Below are 21,835 nucleotides of genomic sequence, written 5' to 3' on the forward strand. Positions count from 1 at the left end.
TTCAAAGATTCTAAAATAATATGCATATGAAAACCTTCCCCGGGATGAGTGTACTCCAAATATGAAGTTTGGTTGTGATCTATCCAGCCGTTTCGACGTGATGGTGGAAAAACCATTCTGGTTTTCTTATAATCCCCCGTGTATTCAAAGATTTTAAAATGATATGCATATCGAAACCTTTCCCGGGATGAGTATACTCTAAATATGAAGTTTGGTTGAGATCTATCCAGCCGTTTCGACGTGATGGTGGAAAAACCATTCTGGTTTTCCTATAAACCCCCCGTGTATTCAAAGATTTTAAAACGATATGCATATCGAAACCTTCCCCGGGATGCGTATACTCTAAATATGAAGTTTGGTTGAGATCTATCCAGCCGTTTCGACGTGATGGTGGAACAGACAAACAGACAAACAGACAGACAGACAAACAGACAAACAGACAAACAAACAGACACGAAACGTAAAAACCACCGATTCGGTCTTGAGTTGACCTAAAACGGATAAATATCTGAAAAATTGGCAAAACAGAAGAAATTACAGACAGCGGACCCCCTACAATTTTATTTATATAGATAACATTAATGTTTGAATTTTCAAATGAAATGATCTATTCACTATGTCGTATCGGTTTTGTGGTGATGTATATTCGGGGATCTTTTGTAACCGTACAACAGGGTTACAGACTCCATTCTGTATTTATTATTATTATTATTATTATTATTATTATTATTATTATTAACCTGATTCATTAGATTTTATATATTCTGTTTCTGATCATTTAGACTGTAATAATTAGGTATCACGTATATTATTGTATTTCATCATAGGTTAAGTGAATATGTTTGTAATTATTCTGTATTGTAGTAAGTGAGATTTGTTGGTTTCATATTGTCATGCTGTGGCTTGTAACTTTGGCTAGATGAGCTGGCATAGTATTTTGCAATCGAAGCTATGTTTAACTGTGCAAGGAGATTTCCCGGTGACGCATTCGGCTTAGTCATTCTCGGACCGCTTGGGTACGCTTAGACGACACATGACTGATGACATCAGTGCGTGGACACGTGATTGCGACCAAGTGTCAGTATTCGCCAGCTACTGTATGTGGAAGTGGAAGGGATGAACAGGGAGTGGGGAGAGGAGTCGTCATCGCGAGGTGTTATAAGGTGATGCTACGGTAGGGAGAGGTACTCAGTGCAGATGATATCAATCAGTTGATAGTACTCAGTTCATCATATCTATTCTGTTCTTACTCAGTTCATATCGTGCAGATCATATGTAACAGTCAGATGTATCAAATGGAAGAAGTGGTCTTAGTGTGATGGTCAGAGCTAAGAGTTGTGTTTGAAGAGGTAATCATCGAGGAAGTCTACAAGTGGTGCTTGTATCCGAGCAGAGACGGGTACTATGCTGATAAAGAAACATCATCTTCTTGTGAGGATGGACTTCACAAGATGTCTCAATAATATTTTCCAATTATTTAAAATATATTGAGTGGACGTAATTACATTGGAGCTCCCTACACGCGTACATGGTATGTAGGCCAACTCCTTGTTATATAAGAAGATTACAACAGACGGCTCCCGACTTCAGCTCACAGGTTTTCCCAAGAATTTCAAGTTCAACAGCGGTGTATGCAGACAACAGGTAATTAAAGCATCAGACATTTTATGCATTCATAACATGAAGAAGAGAGTAATCAGCGGCGATATCACATCGCACTTCTAGTTCATGCCAATAGCTTTTTTGTTTAGATTAAATTTTCCTTTTCTTTGTACCGCAAATCTCACAATATATTTCTTTTGTTAAATTAAAAGACGTAAATGATTGTTCATTGTGACGTAAATGTAGTCATAAACTCAGTTTTATTTTTAATTATAATAAGTGATTCCAGTTCCATGTACAATCCTCAATTGTGGAAATGCAACAGTAATTTAATATTGTCCTGATCCATATCCCTGTATATTGCCAGATATGTGAGTTTATCACCTCACGCCTTGAGATAATTGATATAAGAGGTATGCTCTACCGAATTTTGTTGTTTTTCTTAAAAAAGCAACTGGCGCTCAAACAAATGTTATGTATATTGTGTGAAGGAGATGTAAGTATAAGAGTAGTGGTCGGAGTAGCCACAACGTGTCGCCAGCAACGTGGGACTCGAAAGGTTCAGAAAAAGTGTTTCTGAATGGCAATATACATGGATCAGTTCTTTTAATGAGTACGCACATGTTAAATTCACCGAGTAATGTTAGGAAGGTCATTTTGTTGAAGTTTGTATTTAAGGGGTAATGTCAGAGGAATTGCAAGGGGAAATAGCTTTGAGATCGCGAAAAATTAGTAGGAAACCGAAGATGGACAAGGATAGCAATATGCAGTCAGGTGATGAAGCTGAGGTTATTGTGTCCAAGGAAATCCAAGGTGGTAACATAAATAGGAAGTTGGTGACTAAGGTGGGACCTACTGAAAGTCAGAAAATAGTAGAAAGTGAGGAAAACGCTGTCACGCAAGATCAAAGTAAAGGGGTGATTGACCTGGGTTTATTTAATTTGCTGATGTCCAAAATGACTGAGCAGAATAATATCATTAGTGAGAAAATTGAATCTCAGAATATTATTATGAGTGAGAAAATTGAAGCGGTCATTAGTGAGAAAATTGAATCTCAGAATAATATTATGAGTGAGAAAATTGAAGCGGTCATTAGTGAGAAAATTGAAGCTCAGAGTAATGCCATAAATAGTATTAATAAGAAGATTATGTTAGTAATAAGATAGATCATAAGGTGTTAGAAATAAGTAAGCAAATTAATAATTTAGAAAGTAAAGTAAATAAGGAGTGTAGTGATATCAGAGCTGAGATGGAATTGGGTCGGAGCAATCTCCATACGGAAATAGAGCAAATTAGTGAGACATGCATCAAACAGATTGATGAATTAGGCGCCAAGATCGAGTCCAATAAAGGAGAAATCAATGAGTTAGTAGAAGAAAGGTTTGAAAAGATAACCAATACAGTGGGGCAAGAAACTAGGAAATGTATTAGTAGGGTAGAACAGGTGGAAAGAAAACTTGGAGAAGTAGGTGATCTAGGGAGTGAGCAGAAATCATTATCACAGAAGGTGAGAGAATCGGAAAAAAAGTTGGAGGAATTAAGAAAAATTCAAGAAAAGACTGAGGAAACAGTGGAAGAAAAATTTCTGAGTTGCCAGAGAGTACTCCAGCAAGAAGTGCGTGATAGTAAGAATGTACGTGAGATAATTGTAAATAATGGTTTAATCACTAGAGATCATGATTTACCTAAGTTTTCTGGGAAAGAATTTAACCCGATGGAATTTATGAGAGTAGTAGAGAAGAAATTTGCTGTTCAATTAAGAGACAATATTATTAGCTGGGAAACTGTATTGGAGATCTTATCTAATGCTTTAGTAGGAGAGACTAAGTCTTGGTTTCAAGTATATAAAAGCTCGATGTCTAGTCTAACTGAATTTAAGGAGAAATTCGTGGCTAAATTTTGGAGTGAAGGTGTTCAGAGTAGAGAGAGAGAGAGAGAGTAATGTTTGGCAGGTATAATTCTAACGAGGGTGTTAGAATGACTGAATACTTTTTGGCTCATGTTTTGGTGTGGAGAAATTTAGAATGTATTGGACCTGAGGCTGATATAGTTAGACTTATGGCTAAGCACTATCCCGATAGAATAAGAGAAGCTGTTTGTATGCAAAGAGTGGAGACTATTAAGGAAATGGAGATTTTGTTGGAAAGTTTTGATGCTTTAGGTAGTAGCTTGAATAATAGTAGGACACTAAATAGGAATGTAGAAGGAAGGGGTAACCAATCTAATAATCAGGACAGGACTATGAATAATCGTAACTACAGAAGAGAATATCAGGAGAGACCTAATAATAATTTCCACAGGGAGAGAAATTATCAAAATAGTTCGGAAAATTTCAGGACTGGGAGGCGTGATTATGGTAATCAACCAGAAGCTGGGAGGCGAGAGAATACAGGCCATAATAATAATAATAATGACGCTAGAGGAAATAGGCAACAGGGGAGGCCGACTGAGGTGTGTAACCAACAAGTCGTAACCGAACCTAGTACTTTAAACGCGCAACGGACTGTATAAACAGGTCACTGAGACAGTCCGTAAATGGTGAGTTCACGTATAAGGTAGATAAGCATGTCAATGTCGACCAGCCTATAGTTGTAAGTGAACATGATTGTGACCTAAGTAGCAATAATTCAAATGTTTTAAGTGACGACTTAATCGTAGACAATAAATTTTATAAGTGTAATTTAAATTTAGATATAAGGCAAGATTTGCTAAGTGATCTTATATTATGTAATGAGGATAATTTAAGTAGTGTTACTGTTACACCGACGATTGAACTGCGGATATGGGGCAGAAAAGTTAAGATTTTGTTGGACTCTGGTAGTGAGAAGTCATGTGTAAATTCCAAGCTGTATGAGGAAGTTTTGAGAGAGAAGTATGAGGTAGCGGAAATTCCAGTGAGGAATACGTTCATCGTAACAGCTGTTGGAAACAAGTCTCAAAGAGTGAATAAACAAATAGCTGTCCCCATTAGCATAAGTGGAGAATGTATTTTCCAACCATGCTTAGTAGTGCCTAATTTAGTTTATGCCGTTATTTTAGGTACCGACTGGTTAACGTGTCACAAGGCTAAATTAAATTTTGATCTGTGTAATGTCAATCTTATTTGGGGAAAGAGTAGCAGGGAAGTCAGTTTACCATATGATGTTTTGTCAGAAATTAGTGCGAATAAAGTGTGTTCTAGTACGGAAGGATCTTGTGAAATTCCTAATATTAGGAAAAATATTGATGTCTGCCATGTGTCTATACAGAGAGATTCTAGAGATGAATTGTATGAGACAGTGGAGAAATGTAATTTAGCGGAAAGTCAGAAGGACGAATTGTGTGAATTATTGATATCACATAGTGATGTTTTTAGCGATCGGCCTGGTAGAACACATCTTTACGAACACAAATTTAATGTTATTGATAACTCAACTTTTGTAGGACCGAAATATCCCATTCCGTTAAAATACGCTAGCGCTGTTGAAGAGCAGATTGACATTATGCTAGATTATAATATAATTGAACCATCATGTAGTCCTAATTTGAATCCACTTATTATTATACCTAAGAAGGATAACACGGTAAGATTGTGCATGATAATTTTTGTAAGACTAAATTGGATGAATTTGAACTTGGTGACAAGGTTTTACTCAGAGTGCCACTCCCGTCATCAGCAGAAGCTGGTCAATTTTCTAAGTTTTTCTTGTTATATCAGGGATACTTCACCGTAGTGAAACGGATTGGGAAATGTGCTTATTCATTAGAAGACAAGGAAGGAAATATCGTAGGAACATACAATATAAGAAATCTTAAGAAATATATCATGTGAGTTTGTTGATTAATTTTCATTATTATGTTAATTCACCATGTTTTATGAAGCTGGCATTGCGAACAGGACTTCAGTGAAATTAGCGTGTGTTGTGATATTAAGTGAAGCACGGCAGGGCAATAAACTCCAGTGCTTGGAGACAGTGTATATAATGAAATGTCTTCGAGAATTACTTTTGAACACTCAATGAACGTTTGAAACGACAGAAGTGAGAAAGAAATGTAATCTGTATGTAAATAATACTGTATAATCAAAGTGAAAATGATAATTGATCAATGTTTTATATGTGTAACAACGAACATCCAGATGGATGATACTATGTACCAAATTTGTAAAGGGCATTTTTATACATGTATCTATGGTGTACTCGATTTCAGGTGATTGTGTAGATATTTCATGAATTAATCGATTCAGTTAATCGATTATTTCATGAGGGAGGCGTTCTGTAACCGTACAACAGGGTTACAGACTCCATTCTGTATTTATTATTATTATTATTATTATTATTATTATTATTATTATTAACCTGATTCATTAGATTTTATATATTCTGTTTCTGATCATTTAGACTGTAATAATTAGGTATCACGTATATTATTGTATTTCATCATAGGTTAAGTGAATATGTTTGTAATTATTCTGTATTGTAGTAAGTGAGATTTGTTGGTTTCATATTGTCATGCTGTGGCTTGTAACTTTGGCTAGATGAGCTGGCATAGTATTTTGCAATCGAAGCTATGTTTAACTGTGCAAGGAGATTTCCCGGTGACGCATTCGGCTTAGTCATTCTCGGACCGCTTGGGTACGCTTAGACGACACATGACTGATGACATCAGTGCGTGGACACGTGATTGCGACCAAGTGTCAGTATTCGCCAGCTACTGTATGTGGAAGTGGAAGGGATGAACAGGGAGTGGGGAGAGGAGTCGTCATCGCGAGGTGTTATAAGGTGATGCTACGGTAGGGAGAGGTACTCAGTGCAGATGATATCAATCAGTTGATAGTACTCAGTTCATCATATCTATTCTGTTCTTACTCAGTTCATATCGTGCAGATCATATGTAACAGTCAGATGTATCAAATGGAAGAAGTGGTCTTAGTGTGATGGTCAGAGCTAAGAGTTGTGTTTGAAGAGGTAATCATCGAGGAAGTCTACAAGTGGTGCTTGTATCCGAGCAGAGACGGGTACTATGCTGATAAAGAAACATCATCTTCTTGTGAGGATGGACTTCACAAGATGTCTCAATAATATTTTCCAATTATTTAAAATATATTGAGTGGACGTAATTACATTGGAGCTCCCTACACGCGTACATGGTATGTAGGCCAACTCCTTGTTATATAAGAAGATTACAACAGACGGCTCCCGACTTCAGCTCACAGGTTTTCCCAAGAATTTCAAGTTCAACAGCGGTGTATGCAGACAACAGGTAATTAAAGCATCAGACATTTTATGCATTCATAACATGAAGAAGAGAGTAATCAGCGGCGATATCACATCGCACTTCTAGTTCATGCCAATAGCTTTTTTGTTTAGATTAAATTTTCCTTTTCTTTGTACCGCAAATCTCACAATATATTTCTTTTGTTAAATTAAAAGACGTAAATGATTGTTCATTGTGACGTAAATGTAGTCATAAACTCAGTTTTATTTTTAATTATAATAAGTGATTCCAGTTCCATGTACAATCCTCAATTGTGGAAATGCAACAGTAATTTAATATTGTCCTGATCCATATCCCTGTATATTGCCAGATATGTGAGTTTATCACCTCACGCCTTGAGATAATTGATATAAGAGGTATGCTCTACCGAATTTTGTTGTTTTTCTTAAAAAAGCAACTGGCGCTCAAACAAATGTTATGTATATTGTGTGAAGGAGATGTAAGTATAAGAGTAGTGGTCGGAGTAGCCACACTTTTCTTTAATTTCAGTCCAGTTAGAATTACAGGTAAATGTAATGAAAGAATCTGGTTTTCCATATGTCCTGACATAAGCCTTCGCATCTTGTGTTCTTCCATGAAGATACCTTGGAGCTCGTGTAAATGATGATAGCAATATGACCAACTGCCCGGTATTTCCAATATTCCAATACGTTCATTTTCCCGCAAAGCATCTTGCAAGTGAATGTAATTTTCCGTTCGTATTATTTCGTATGTAGGCTAAATGCTCCGATTCAATTTTAACACACTGATTCACCAGATACTGGTTTACTTGGATTCCAAATCTATATATTGTAACGAAATCACTGAGTCCCGTATTATTCGGTAACAGTAATAATTCACGCATGACAGCGTTTTACGTAGCGGTTCCCTGGTTATAGGGCCATGTGGAGAAATTTTTACGGGATAATCGTCTTTGCCTCTACATAATATTAAAGGATATAGCAAGATATCTTAAGAGCTACGAATTTCTGGAATTTTCTGAAGGTTTTTAACTCGATTACGTAGTACTATCTTCCTTGTCAACTGTTGCTCAGCGATTATAACAGATACACCACTCGTTTTAGGGGCATAAAACCCGCCGCGATGTTCACCAACAGGCATTTCGGCGGCGTGGGTAACAATATTGAAATACAGTACATTTGGTGGAAAACACTATCGCAGTTTTGAAAAATTGAACGTAATTATTACGGCAGTGTAACATTTTCTGCAAATACCTCACTAAGGCATAATTGAGAGGTTGTCTTGTGATGTTACATCGAGTAGAAGCTTGTGTGTAAGGATCCGTAATGAAATACATGCGTAGGAACTTGCCGTCATTAGGTTCAGAAGGATACAGAATGCCGGCCAAATGGTATACTTATCCTTTTACCTTAAATATCGGCATAAAGTTACGTTCAATTACACGTGTACTCTCAAATTAAGTTATTTGAAACGCATTATTATAATGATGTATGTGCTTCATAAATCCTTTTCTTTTCGGTTGGTCAGCTGTAAGAAGCGAACGCAAAGGTTCGAGAAGGTGAGGATTTCTTCTCGTTCTACTTTTCCCTGCAAACAAAATATATCTTTTGATTCGTCTTTCCATTTTAGAGCTCAACAATACTGGAAAAATACGTCGTACTTAAAGAAACTGAAGCATCATTTCCATCATTTATGAACGAATCATAATCCATAGCGGAATACCATTTATCGGACCACAAACAACTATCATTTCTTCCCAATCTCAGACGAACTTGTCTGGTTCTGTCAGGATATTTGCGATGTTATTCTGAACAGAAGGCTCTCTTTCCATTTGCAAATGATGTCTGTTTCTATCACACGAAATCAGGTTATTTCGGTCAACAGATGATGCGGCATTTCTCTTTGAATTATGTAAAGAACGACGGTTAATACGATGAAGATATGACTCCCTTTGTCTCTGTGAAGTAATTAATTTTTTGTCTTGTGACAGTAGAGAATATCTTTGTGGGCCAGTTTCATTTTTACATGAAAAATCCACTCTACTCTGTTAGTGTTAGCTGCTGGACAAAGCCGTTGATAGCATGGGCGAGAGGTTCTCCCGCTGGCTAACAAATTTCTTACCCGCTCTGCAGCTGGTCATTTCCATATTTCACTATTGAGATTAAGCGAAAAATGTGAACGACGATATCTCCGAAATTATAGATGAAAATTACACTCTGTAAATGACATTTTAATATACATTAGTTACTTGAGGGGAGCAAATAATTTATTTTTATCAGGATTAAGTGATTAATATAAGAAGTTGTTCTTCAATTTTATGTTTCTTACTGCAAAAATGTAACATAGAAACAGTTGTAGTGATTATGTTTTAAAGACAGATAGATATAAGCTGTTGGGGATTATTTTGTAGAACTTAGTACGCTGAACAATTGTTACCCGTATAGTATAGATGTATCTTTAACGGTTTAGCCAGCGTAAGCTAAAAAGGCTGACGGACGACTGTTTTCTTTTCGACTTGCTTCACTTAAATCGTTACCGTAATATAAAAACACTTAAATTGGGCCATATGTTAAAGACAGATATATGCTGTAGCGGACTACTTTGTAGAACTTTTTATACTTCATAATTCTTACCTGCATAGTATAGATGTTGCTTAAACTGTTTAGCTAGTGTAAACTAAAAAGGCGTACGGACGGCCATTTTTATTATACTTGCTCCACTGAAATCGTTACTGTTCGTCTCCCTTTAGTCATAAACTAATTTTTCTGTACATAAACCTTTCTCGAGAAATATTTAATAGAATGGAGGAAAAAGCATCAAAATCCATCCAGTGGTTCTTGAGAATAGCCGTCACAGACAGACAGACAGACAGACAGACAGACAGACAGACAGACAGACAGACAGACAGACAGACAGACAGACAGACAGGATAGATGACTTTATTTTATACTATGTAGGCCTATAGATGAAGCACACACATTCGTAATCGGCCGATCAGCAGCACGCTCTCCAGCATCTGTGAGGAGTTCATTTTGAAGAATATGGAGAGAACACGGTCCCATCAGATGCCCGTCGAAGAAATATGGTCTGATTAAGTAGTCGCCCATGATCCCACACCAGATATTTACTCCCCACTGCACTTGAAATACGCCCTATCTTACCCAACGGGGACACCCCGTGCTCTAATAGTGCATATTGTACCGATTCACAGTGCCGTTGTTGTGAAATCGCGATTAATCTGAAAACAGGTCCAGGATTCTTGCATTAATGGTCACACTGCTTAATGCCCATTGACAAAATGTTATTCGAGCATCTAAATCATGTCCGTGAAGCAGGTGGTGTACCTGTAGATGGTACGGGAGAAATGTATTGATATGAAATATTTGAATGAAGGACGACCTGTCGTGCTATTCTCCGGACCACCTTTTGAGCAGACTAAAGCGGAAGTGACGTCATTGTCTCGTCACACTCGCCGTGGTTGCCAAATGACCCGGCGCGCGATTCAAAGTTTTTAATTTAAGAATTTAAGAATTTAAAATAATTAATAGACTAACGTATGCGTGTTAGAATCCCATACAGTTTTTTAACGGCTTACAACTTTAAACAATTAATTTACTGAATTAGATTTTAAATGTGAAAACCTACAATCTGTTTTCCAGTCAATGGCCGGGTCAGGGATGGAATAAATGAAGCCCCATCTTGCGGCGAGGACAGGAATTGAGCCGGTTGCCGAAGCCGGTTTCACTCCTCTGGGGCAATGATTAATGACTGACAGATGAAATTAAATGATACTGGAGAGTGATGCTGGAATGAAAGATGACAGGGAAAACCGGAGTACCCGGAGAAAAACCTGTCCCGCCTCCGTTTTGTCCAGCACAAATCTCACATGGAGTGACCGGGATTTGAACCACGGAACCCAGCGTTGAGAGGCCGACGCGCTGCCACCTGAGAAACGGAGGCTTTCACAATTTCAATATACTAACTACAATTTCACAGTACAATTTCAATAAATTAGCTATTAAAAATATATTTTTATAAAAATATTCTTTTTCTTCTTCTTAATCTGTTTACCCTCCAGGGTTGGCTTTTCCCTCGGACTCAGCTGCAATCACGCTAACCACTACACCACAGAGGCGGACTATAAAAGTATTATGACATATTATTATTATTATTATTATTATTATTATTATTATTATTATTATTAGTATCAATATACAGTATATATATAATATTTTATTATTTATTATTCACTATTATTATCTAAATATATGGCCTGATTTCTGATTGAAATGAGTTGCTACTCACGAGCGATTTATGAAGAAGGGAGTGAAGTGAGGATTATATATGGGCCTACTCGTACTGGAATTAACTTGGAACTGACTGATGAAGTTGGGGATCCAGGCAAAACCCTGTCCCACCTCCGCTTTGTCCAGTACAATTTCAATAAATTAGTTATTACAAATATATATTTATAAAATTATTATTATTATTATTATTATTATTATTATTATTATTATTATTATTATTATTATTATTATTATTATTATCATGCAGGAGGTTTCAGCGTTAGCTTACCTTGTGCCGCAGTAGTTTATCTGTCTCACTATCGAGTGGCTGCACAACCAAGTCAGAATCAGAACCGGGATCAGCACACGAGGTAAACTAATCCCGCCGTCAATACTATTCGCTCGGAAATGCTTATAAACAGACAGAATCATATTTCTCTGTCCGGAAGTAAAAATCTTGCGTTTCTTCTTCAACTGATAGCAGTCTGGTGAATTTTTGTTCGGATCCATCGCACAATAATATCCAATAACGAGTAAGAAGAAACCTACAAACGTACAAGAGACTACAAGAATTATGAATTAGCACACAATACGCACATGCACTGTTTTTGTAAAAGCGAAGCACACGTGTTCAGGACATCCACTGAGTGAGTAAGTATGGCAGCTCCGCATTGACTGCACCATTGCCAAAACTCGCTCTGAGTAGCGCACCCCTCTTGCCCCCTCGCCTACCGTGTGACAACACCGATGGCGCTGCCCCTGTCACCCGCGCCATCCCCTGGTCTATACACTCACTTCCGCTTTAGTCTGCTCAAAAGGTGGTCCGGAGAATAGTGTCCGTATGCTAATGTGAGGATTATTCCGGACAGCGTCCAAAACAGCCTCTTAATTTGGACCAGACGTTCTAGGAGCATCTCCAACAGGAGGTACACTTCCAAGTGTGCTATAGATCATTCCGTGTTAAGAAAACCGTATTGCCCTTATGGACCTAGAAGAAGCGAACACACCCCCTCTGAGACAACAATAATTCTTCGTGATTAAGGAATATTATAATGTACTTTATAGTGTATTATGAAACAAAGAAGAAAGGATAAAGTATTTTTGCCCGTGCGGTATTAAAATAACTACTAGAGCTTTTCTATTTCATAAATACATTCGTAGGGAGGAAGCACAATGGCGGCAAGAGCCTTCTGTATCGCTCTGGGAAATGTAACGCGTAATCCGTTACTCTACGAACACTGGCAGCTTATTACTGTTGTAGAGAAGTCGTCTACTTCTGTGTTGAGTATCTTTTTTAACCTTTATATAGGTCCGTACTTGTCTTGTGTTGAGTGAGTTTTATGTGAATAATTAGGCTACGTGTGCGATTTCTTCCTTGAACACTAATACTGTGATTTGTTTACTTTATGGATGAAGCTGAAAAAGAAACACGAGTAAACTGTACTTAATTTGCAGCTTATTTTCTTCCCCTTTCATCTTTAACTTAAAAACTGAATTTCACATATTTTGCCGTTTTTTCGTTATGCTGTGAACATCAAAATGAAGCCACTCTAAGCTTAACCCCTATAGTTCATGAATATAATTTCAGCTTAGATTTTTTTACATTTTGTCTAAACATTAATACTGAGTTTTATGAATATAACAGTGGCGGCTCGTTTGGGAGGCGCTAAGGCGCGCGCCCCCCACAGGGTTCCATTAAATTAGGGAATTTTAATCTTAAATGTTAACAAGCGAAATATTTTACTATAAGATTATTATCAAGGGCGCGAGTTGTACTGTACTGCGGCCCGATACGCTGCTGGCCCTGCGCAGGAGGGCGCTCTCTCACAGCGGACCAAACACTCCGAGTCTCGCTTGACTGGCCTTGAGGGAGCCAATCAGGGGCACCGTAGAAATGTGCTGTTCTAACGGAGATTCCGGCGCGTTCCTGCCGCGGCCTATCGTTGCAGCCAACCTACCCGAAACATTGGTGATTTGATTTCTATTTAACAGGGGTCAGTTTGTGCCATTTCTCTCCTAAAACTAGGAACTATTTTACTGAGGCACTTACCTGAGTTAAATGTGCCGGTATATATTTAAAACAGTCTTGTAATTTCTAGGATTATTAACTAACGAAACGAGTAACGACTGTAACTACTGTCTCCTCGCACTTGATTCATGTTGGCGATACTCACTGGAGAGCGCGATGTTTTGCTTTGTGTTGATGAATGATCTCGTGAGGTGACTGTGACAAAGTGAAATTAGGAGAAAGGTTGTGATTTATATGTAGGCATAGTGTTATGTTTGCATTTCGTACAGTATGATTACCGTCGAACATATTAAAGAATTAACGTTTTCTTCTCTTTCTATCGAGAAGAAAGTCGAACTGAAGGAGTGTGGTAGATGGACACCAGACTTCTCGTTGAAAAAACCGGAGACCAAGAAAAATGAAAATAGGGCTTTCCAAAGACAAATTAATTCTCCTGACGTATATAACAAGAACCCGCGGATATGTGGAAGTGATATCTCAGAAACCTTTTACTGCTTTCCTTGCCTGCTATTCTCCCGTTCTAGGAAAGGAGATAAATGGATCACCACAGGGGTGATATCAATAGTACCATGGACTTTGAAATGCTTGGTGAAGTCAATGTCGTGTCTTGTTTAAGTGATCACTACAGTGAAACTATTCGTAAACATAATTCGCTCGTGGACAAGAAAAGGCAAATAATAATAATAATAATAATAATAATAATAATAATAATAATAATAATAATAATAATAATAATAATAATAATAATAATAATAATAATAATAATTGCATATGCATTGCTACCGTAAGTGTCGAAGTGTGTATCTTGATAACATGGTTTGAAGAACTTGAGATATTTGTGGAATTATGAAACTAAGGCGCGCCCCCCATTGCTGATATCCACGAGCCGCCACTGGAATATAAGTACCGCCTTTTTCTCGTATTGATGTGAAAACCAATGTAAGCCCCCTCTAAAACCCCCAGACCGCTTGAGTTCATAAAACTTATGTTCATCTTAGTTTCTTCTTCCTTTTATCTTAAAATTAAATAGTGGGTTTCACAAATGTACGTGTCACCATCTTCCCGTTATACTGGTGAGCAAAGCTGTTCTATATGGAAACCCTGTTGTCATAAGAGGAATACTGTTTTATAAGGTGAAATTAACCGGGCCAGTTGGCCGTGCTCGTAGAGGCGCGCGGCTGTGAGCTTGCATCCGGGAGACAGTAGGTTCGAATCCCACTATCGGCAGCCCTGAAAATGGTTTTCCGTGGTTTCCCATTTTCACACCAGGCAAATGCTGGGGCTGTACCTTAATTAAGGCCACGGCCGCTTCCTTCCAACTCCTAGGCCTTTCCTATCCCATCGTCGCCATAAGACCTATCTGTGTCGGTGCGACGTAAAGCCCCTAGCAAAAAAAAGGTGAAATTATATATAGTTGTCTGCAATCGTCGTTCAAAGTTTCGAGACATATTGACAGTCGGTAGTCTTCTGTCAGAAAATCGCTCATGGTACAGGCTTAGCGACTCTAGTGCATTTTGCCTTGTTTTACAAGATGGCGCGTGCTGTGTGTGTTGTGTAGGAGAGCTCCGTGTTACCAGCCCAAATTAGCAAGATAATTAGCAGATAGGACCGGTGAATGTGTGTCAAAAATTACATCAGACAACTGACATCTAGCTCTTGAAAAAATGTGTCCGTAAAAAGCGTAAATAAGCGTACGTAGGACTTCGAAACAAAGTTTGTTAAATGGGTGGAACGCTTGGAACAGTTCACATCAGCCAGTGCCAGCAGGGCAGCCAACACTAACGACCACGCAAATGAAAATCTGACTTCCCTCTGTTTTGAGTTCAAAGACTTCCGCTAGTACATCACGGCGGAAATTTCTCGTGTAAAGGAGGAACTATTAGTTGTGCAACAGCGTCTTGACAAGCACGAAGCCGAACAATACAATAGGTGGAACTGTCCATTCATACACGGGGTGAAAGAAGAACCGACTGAGAATATCTATGTCAAAGTGATAGGGAGAGTAAAAACTAAACTGCAAATGTGGATTTACGCTGTCATAGACTGGGACCTTAACCAGATCAGCTGCGGAAGTCGTGACATCGGGAAACAGGCCGATTACAGTAAAATTCGTCCGTTTTCATTTTTGCAGCCGCGTCTGGCGCGCTAAGAAGCTCTTCAAACGCACCAAACTATTGGTCACGGAGTCATTGACTGCTACAAGAAAAGATATGTTAAATCGAACCCGAAACCAGCTCGGAGTGCGTAACATTTGGAAGGGAGAATCGTATTTCTAGGCAAAAACAAATTTAGAGTGACCACGAAAGTGGAACTAAACGCTCCTATTTCAGGGCTAGGAGATTAGTAGAGTACATGACTCATGAATTTACGTTTTAATTATAAGTAGTTTTATTATGAGTTTAGTGTGAGTGAATGTTTAAATGATTCTAGCGGCTTACGTATACCAGAGGAAACCATGGTAACTTGCTCTCTGTTCATTTTTTATTATGACTAACAGAGGTAGTGATGTAGCTTTCTCCCTGGGCAGAGCAAACCACTTTCACCTTGATACTGAGCCCTCCCACCCCTCTCTTTCCGTGACTCCTTCTCACCCCACCCGCAGTCGTTTTGTGAGAGAATTCTTGTCATTTCCCCGCTCGCTACTGTGAGCTCATGTCAATGCTCAGTCTATAATTGCCCATCACACTGAACTGAAAGCTATTTTTGAAGAAAGAGTGGTAAAGGTTGTAGCAATTAGTGAGCGTTAGATGAAGAACTCGGTCCCTCTAAACATGGTAAATCTATAAGGATTTGATTCAGTGTTTCACAAGAGACCGAAACGTCGTGGGGGAGGATTAGCCTTATACTACAGAAACAATTTAACGAGGAAGATTATACAAACTTCGACATTATATGCTGATACCTTAACTGAATATATGTTTGTTGAACTATCTGTTGAAAAGACTAAAGTACTTATTGGAGTTGTTTACAAACCACCAAAAGCAGGAAACTTTACCGAATTCTAAGAAAATTTACTAAGACTCATAACTGCCTACGAGCACGTAGCTACTCATATTTGTTGACTTTAACACAAACCGGTTAATAGACTTCATTGAAGAAAATCGTTTACAGAACGTATTTACCTCTTGTAACATGTCAGTATGTCAGCTAACGGATCCTCACACACTCTAATAGATTTACACATCACAAACAATCCTCAGAAAATACTAAAACACGGACAAACTTCGGTACTTGGTATATCTTAGCACAATCTTTTTCTTTTGCTAGGGGCATTACGTCGCACCGACACAGATAGGTTTTATGGCGACGATGGGATAGGAAAGGCCTAGGAGTTGGAAGGAAGCGGCCGTGGCATTAATTAAGGTACAGCCCCAGCATTTTCCCGGTGTGAAAATGGAAAACCACGGAAAACCATCTTCAGGGCTGCCGACAGTGGGATTCGAACGTCCTATCTCCCGGATGCGAGCTCACAGCCGCGCGCCTCTACGCGCACGGCCAACTCCCCCGGTTTACCACAATCTCATATATTTACATTATTCTTTGAAAGTTCCCAAAACAAAGCCGAAATAATCTATAGAGACATGAAAACGTTAAATCCTAAACAATTAATACAAGACGCTATTCTCCGCCCGTGAGACGAGATACTGCACTTGACTGACAATGACGGAAAAATAAAGAGGTTTAACACATTGTTGTTGTGAATGTGTAACAAACATGTACCTAAACGTACTGCTAGCGTGACTCGCAAAGCTGTTCCATGGTTATCAAATGACATTAAGTCCGTAATGGCTGAACGTGATGCACTACGCAGATGTTACAAGCAGACTTTATCAATTCACGATTTTGAAAAATACCATGTGCTTAGAAATAGAGTTAAACAAATAATCAGAAACAAAAGATATGCGCACTTTCAACAGTTAGTCAGTAACTTGAATGAAAAATGTACCTGGCAACAACTCAGATCCGTAGGTATTGGGAGGCAAACTCCAATATGCATGACATAAATCCAGATGAACGAAATGCCCGCTTTACTAGAGAAATACGAGTAGTTAGTACCCACCCTCAAACTATACAAACAACAATAAGTTCTCTACTCCATTACCACGACGGCCTTTGTTAACATTTCGTGGAGTAAATGAAACTTATGTAAGGAGAAAAATAACATCAATCAAATCACAAGCAATCGGAGTGGACGACATCCCGATATCCTTCGTCGTTACCTTGACAGATGCAGTATTGCCAATTCTACCCCACATATGTAACTTGTGTCTTTCAGAAGGCTACTTCCCAACTATTTGAGAAGATGCTTTAATTTTCCCAGTATCGAAGAATCTCTAGCAAATTCTCCATCCGACTATCGGCCTGTCCGTATACTTTCCTCACTTTCGAAAGTTTTAGAAAAACTCATGCATGAACAACTGCTCCAGTATTTGACGCAGCATTCATTACTTGATCACTTGCAATCTGAATTTAAGAAAGGACATGATACATCTACTACTCTTCTAAAAATTACAGATGACGTAAGGAAAGCAATGAATGAACGTAAAATGACCGTGCTCATTCTCCTAGACTTTAGCAGTGATTTTGTCACTATCAATACGGAAATATTAATAGCAAAATTGCATTTCTTCCATCTTAGCAACGCTACTCTCAATTTGTTCGCTTCCTATCTCATTAAACTACGAGAGTATGTTGTCGTGAATGAAAAGAGAACGGAGTGGAAGTACAAAGTTAATAGTGTGTCACAAGGTTCTATACTCGGTCCCCTGTTATTTATTTTGTATTTGAATGACATCTTTTCTAAGTTGGCAAACTGCAACTACCATCTCTATGCAGACGACTTTAAAATTTACTGCCACACAAAAGTGAATGGCATAAATACAGCTATTGAAAATATGAACCGAAACTTAGAGCAGATCATCTGTTATGCAGTTGAGAATTCTCTCTCCATCAACCCAACGAAAACACAAGCTATCGTACTGGGGCAGAGAAAACTGCTTGCCCATTTACACAGTTTACAACTTCCAGTCATTCAACGGAATGGCGTTGCTATCTCATTCAGTAAATCGGTAAAAAGCCTTGGAGTTACTATAAATGAAACTTTAAACTGGGATGAGCATGTCACTAATGTATGCAGAAAAGTTCATTCATCACTTCATCCCCTTAAGATTCACCAGTCCGTATTACCTCTCACCTTAAAAATAAGACTGGTTCAAACATTTATATATATCCAATTTTTAACTATTGTCGGGCCCCACTGTCGGCAGCCCTGAAGATGGTATTCCGTGGTTTCCCATTTTCACACCAGGCAAATGCCGGGGATGTACCTTAATTAAGGCCACGGCCGCTTCCTTCCACTTCCTAGGCCTTTCCCATCCCATCGTCGCCATAAGACATATCTGTGTCGGTGCAGCAGAGAAATCAGTATGTATCACCCCTTATCTATCGACTGTTGACTGAAAATATACCTGAATATATCTCCAGTAATTTCCGTTTTCTATCTTCCTTTCATGGCCGTGACACGCGAGCTGGGTCAATAATTGCAATACATCCACACCATCTGCCTTCAGTAATTCTTTCCTTGTGTCGGGTGCTTGAAATTAGAAATTGTTCCTCATTAATTACCTTCAAAAGACAGTCTAAAGATTTCCTCTTGAATATCTAGGCTACATTATGTAGTTATGTGTGAATATGTGAGTGAATATCTTGAGTAAATTATTCCCAAATGTTTTCATAAATTACTGTTATATTATATGAATTTCACGTAGAGTATTTAAAATTGAATTCATTTTGCTTATTTTAGACTTAGGATGTAGATCTTTTAGTTTTAGTCTATATTAAGTTATATTATTATATTCCAGTATATACTGTATATTAAGTTTAAACATATATAATGTATTCAGTATCAAGCCGCATAATTTGGTTAAGTGTAAGAGAGGGCCAAGTGCCCTAACGTTGCCACAAATAAAGACATCAACAAATAAACAAATTAGCAATATATCATGGTACTCGTCTCTGGAATATTTCGTTAGTGAATGAATAAATGCCGTGATGTGATCTGATAGGTGTGGATAAATATTGTGCCACCGTTACAATGGGGCATGATCAGTCTTTCGAAATAGAAATGCATAAGGTTGGATTCTAACCGCTACACTCCAGATACCCAGATACCATATTCGACCAGCACATCACCATCACCAATTCAGCCACAAAGACAACATATATAATGTTTCCTGCAACTTTAGTAATATAATAGGACTCTTCCGCCTCGAAAAATGAATATCCATGCCAGAGTTTTCTGTCGTGGTTTACGGCGTTCAAGTGAGTTTCTACGGTGATAGATCACGTGAGGTAACATATTACAGGTACATGTGCAGTTTCAGGGAGCAATAAATCGCACGTTTGTACAATGGTCCGTTGGACTGGGCGGGGAAATAGCGCATAGTAGTTTTTCCTTTCCTAGTTCCATAGATCATTTACATTGCTGATACACCGGCAGGATGCAGAACAATATCGAGATTTAATCTTGGTTGGATTTCATAAAACAAAATAATAAGGGATGGGGGGGGGGGGGAGGCGCCAGTACATAAACGTTATACCAGTAGAGTCAAAAAGTAACATATCATTTGTAGAAATTTATTACACGGGACATGGAATCATTTACAAAACACCAATCTCAAAGAAAGCCCATTGGGCAGTGACACATTTCTGCCAGTGTCTGTACCACTTTTCGAAACCCTCTTCCAGCTCATCATCGCTCATTTCCCACAGAGCGCATTGTATTCGTCTTCACCTCTTCGGCTGGCGCGAAGCTCTGCCACTTGAGCGGGATTTTCACTTTCGGAAACAGGTAGTAATCCACTGGAGCAGAATCTGGATGTACGGAGGATGAGGAAAGGGAGGTATGTTACTGAGCGACTGGTGTGTTGCAGTGTTGACATGACGGAGAACTCAATTCTCTCCTTGCCATAAGTAAGTCCATTTACGTCACACTGCATCATAGATACACCGAGGAATATCAACAAACGTATACTTAGTGACAGTTCGATGTTCAGGAAAAAATTCGAAGTGTACCATTCTCTGGAATGCTCTTCGAGTATAACTTTTCCCTACGCCTAGGGTCATAGGCTATATTCCACGCAGGTAAAGTTAAGAAATTGCCTGCACATCAAGGTAAAGCTGGTGAAAGTTCGGTTATATTTCGACTGAAGTGGTGTGTTAGATTTAGATATAGCTTTTGACCCAGTTAATGACCGATTGATAAGCTAGAAGGAAACGTCAGAGAAAATGATTGGGACAATGAAGACAATTTATTCACGTGATTAGTGTAATGTAAGAAGAGTCCGACTCGTTGGCTGAATGGTCAGCGTACTGGCCTTCGGTTCAGAGGGTCCCGGGTTCGATTCCCGGCCGGGTCGGGGATTTTAATCGCTTCTGATTAATTCTTCTGGCTCGGGGACTGGGTGTATATGTCCGTCCCAACACTCTCAGACAACACACTACACTACCAACCACCACAGAAACACGCAATAGTGCTTACGTCCCTCCATAGAGGGTTGGCGTCAGGAAGGGCATCCGGCCGTAAAACAGGGCCAAATCCACATGTGCGACACAGTTCGCACCCGCGACCCCACAGGTGTGGGAAAAAGCGGCAGGAAAAGAAGAAGAAGAAGAAGAAGAAGAAGAAGAAGAAGTGTAATGTAAGAAGAGAGGAAGGACTTGTAGTAGTTGTAGTTGAAACAAAACTAAATCTTACAGTAAAACAAGGATGTAAACTTTTACATTTATATAAAAGTTCCCTCTTTTTTTGTAACATTAGAAGTTATCAGTAGCATATTGTAGAATACGCAACTGAGGTATGAGTCCCGTTGAATTAATGTGAGATTTTAGAGATGAGAAGTCATGTCTTGGATTCTACGTAAACTTGTATATCCCGTAGCTTATGGCCACATGATCGGCAGCCATGCAAAGCTTCAAGTTTGCACTTACTTTTATTCTTGAATGTTCTAGATTATTATTTGTAACTGCTATTCATGAAGATACTGTGATAACAGCAAGTCGATAAATTTCTAGGAACTGTTGGGTTTGAATATCAACTGAATGGACTTACGCAGAGTGTTATCTTGTCAGTTGGGAAGGTCAAGGTTCAATCCCCAATAACGGTAGTAGGGACCAGGCTCTGTTCACTGCACCACTGCAATTAGGCTATTCCTATCATCACGTTGACTGGTTTTCTTTGCTGAATAATTAAGTCACTAGAGAGAAAGTGTACTGATTGAAACTGGTCTTTTACTAACACTTCGTGCACTGTCCAACAGAAATAAAGAATTCTTAAATTAATTAATTATGGAGTACAGTGACGAAATATGCTAAAAGTTTATGGAGGGAATAATAATAATAATCCAACTAATAATTTTCGCAGTAGAACAAACAACAACATTTAGTCTATGATATAAATCATATGCTACAGGTAGTTAGTACGAGAGGCTGTATGTACTGTGTGCTCTACGCACTGGCACACCGTACGAGTTTGTTTTCATCATTAGCTTCCAGAATGTTACATTATGAATGACTAAGTGGAAATGGCGCTAAGATTTATCCACACATCCTGATCAACCAAGGTGTGACAAGCGGACACTCCATAATTTAAATGGTACAATGGCCTGCAAAGTCACCGGACCTAAGCTTGAGAGGAACTAAT

The sequence above is a fragment of the Anabrus simplex genome, chromosome 2 (genome assembly GCF_040414725.1).
Source record: "Anabrus simplex isolate iqAnaSimp1 chromosome 2, ASM4041472v1, whole genome shotgun sequence".
NCBI lineage: Eukaryota > Metazoa > Arthropoda > Insecta > Orthoptera > Tettigoniidae > Anabrus > Anabrus simplex.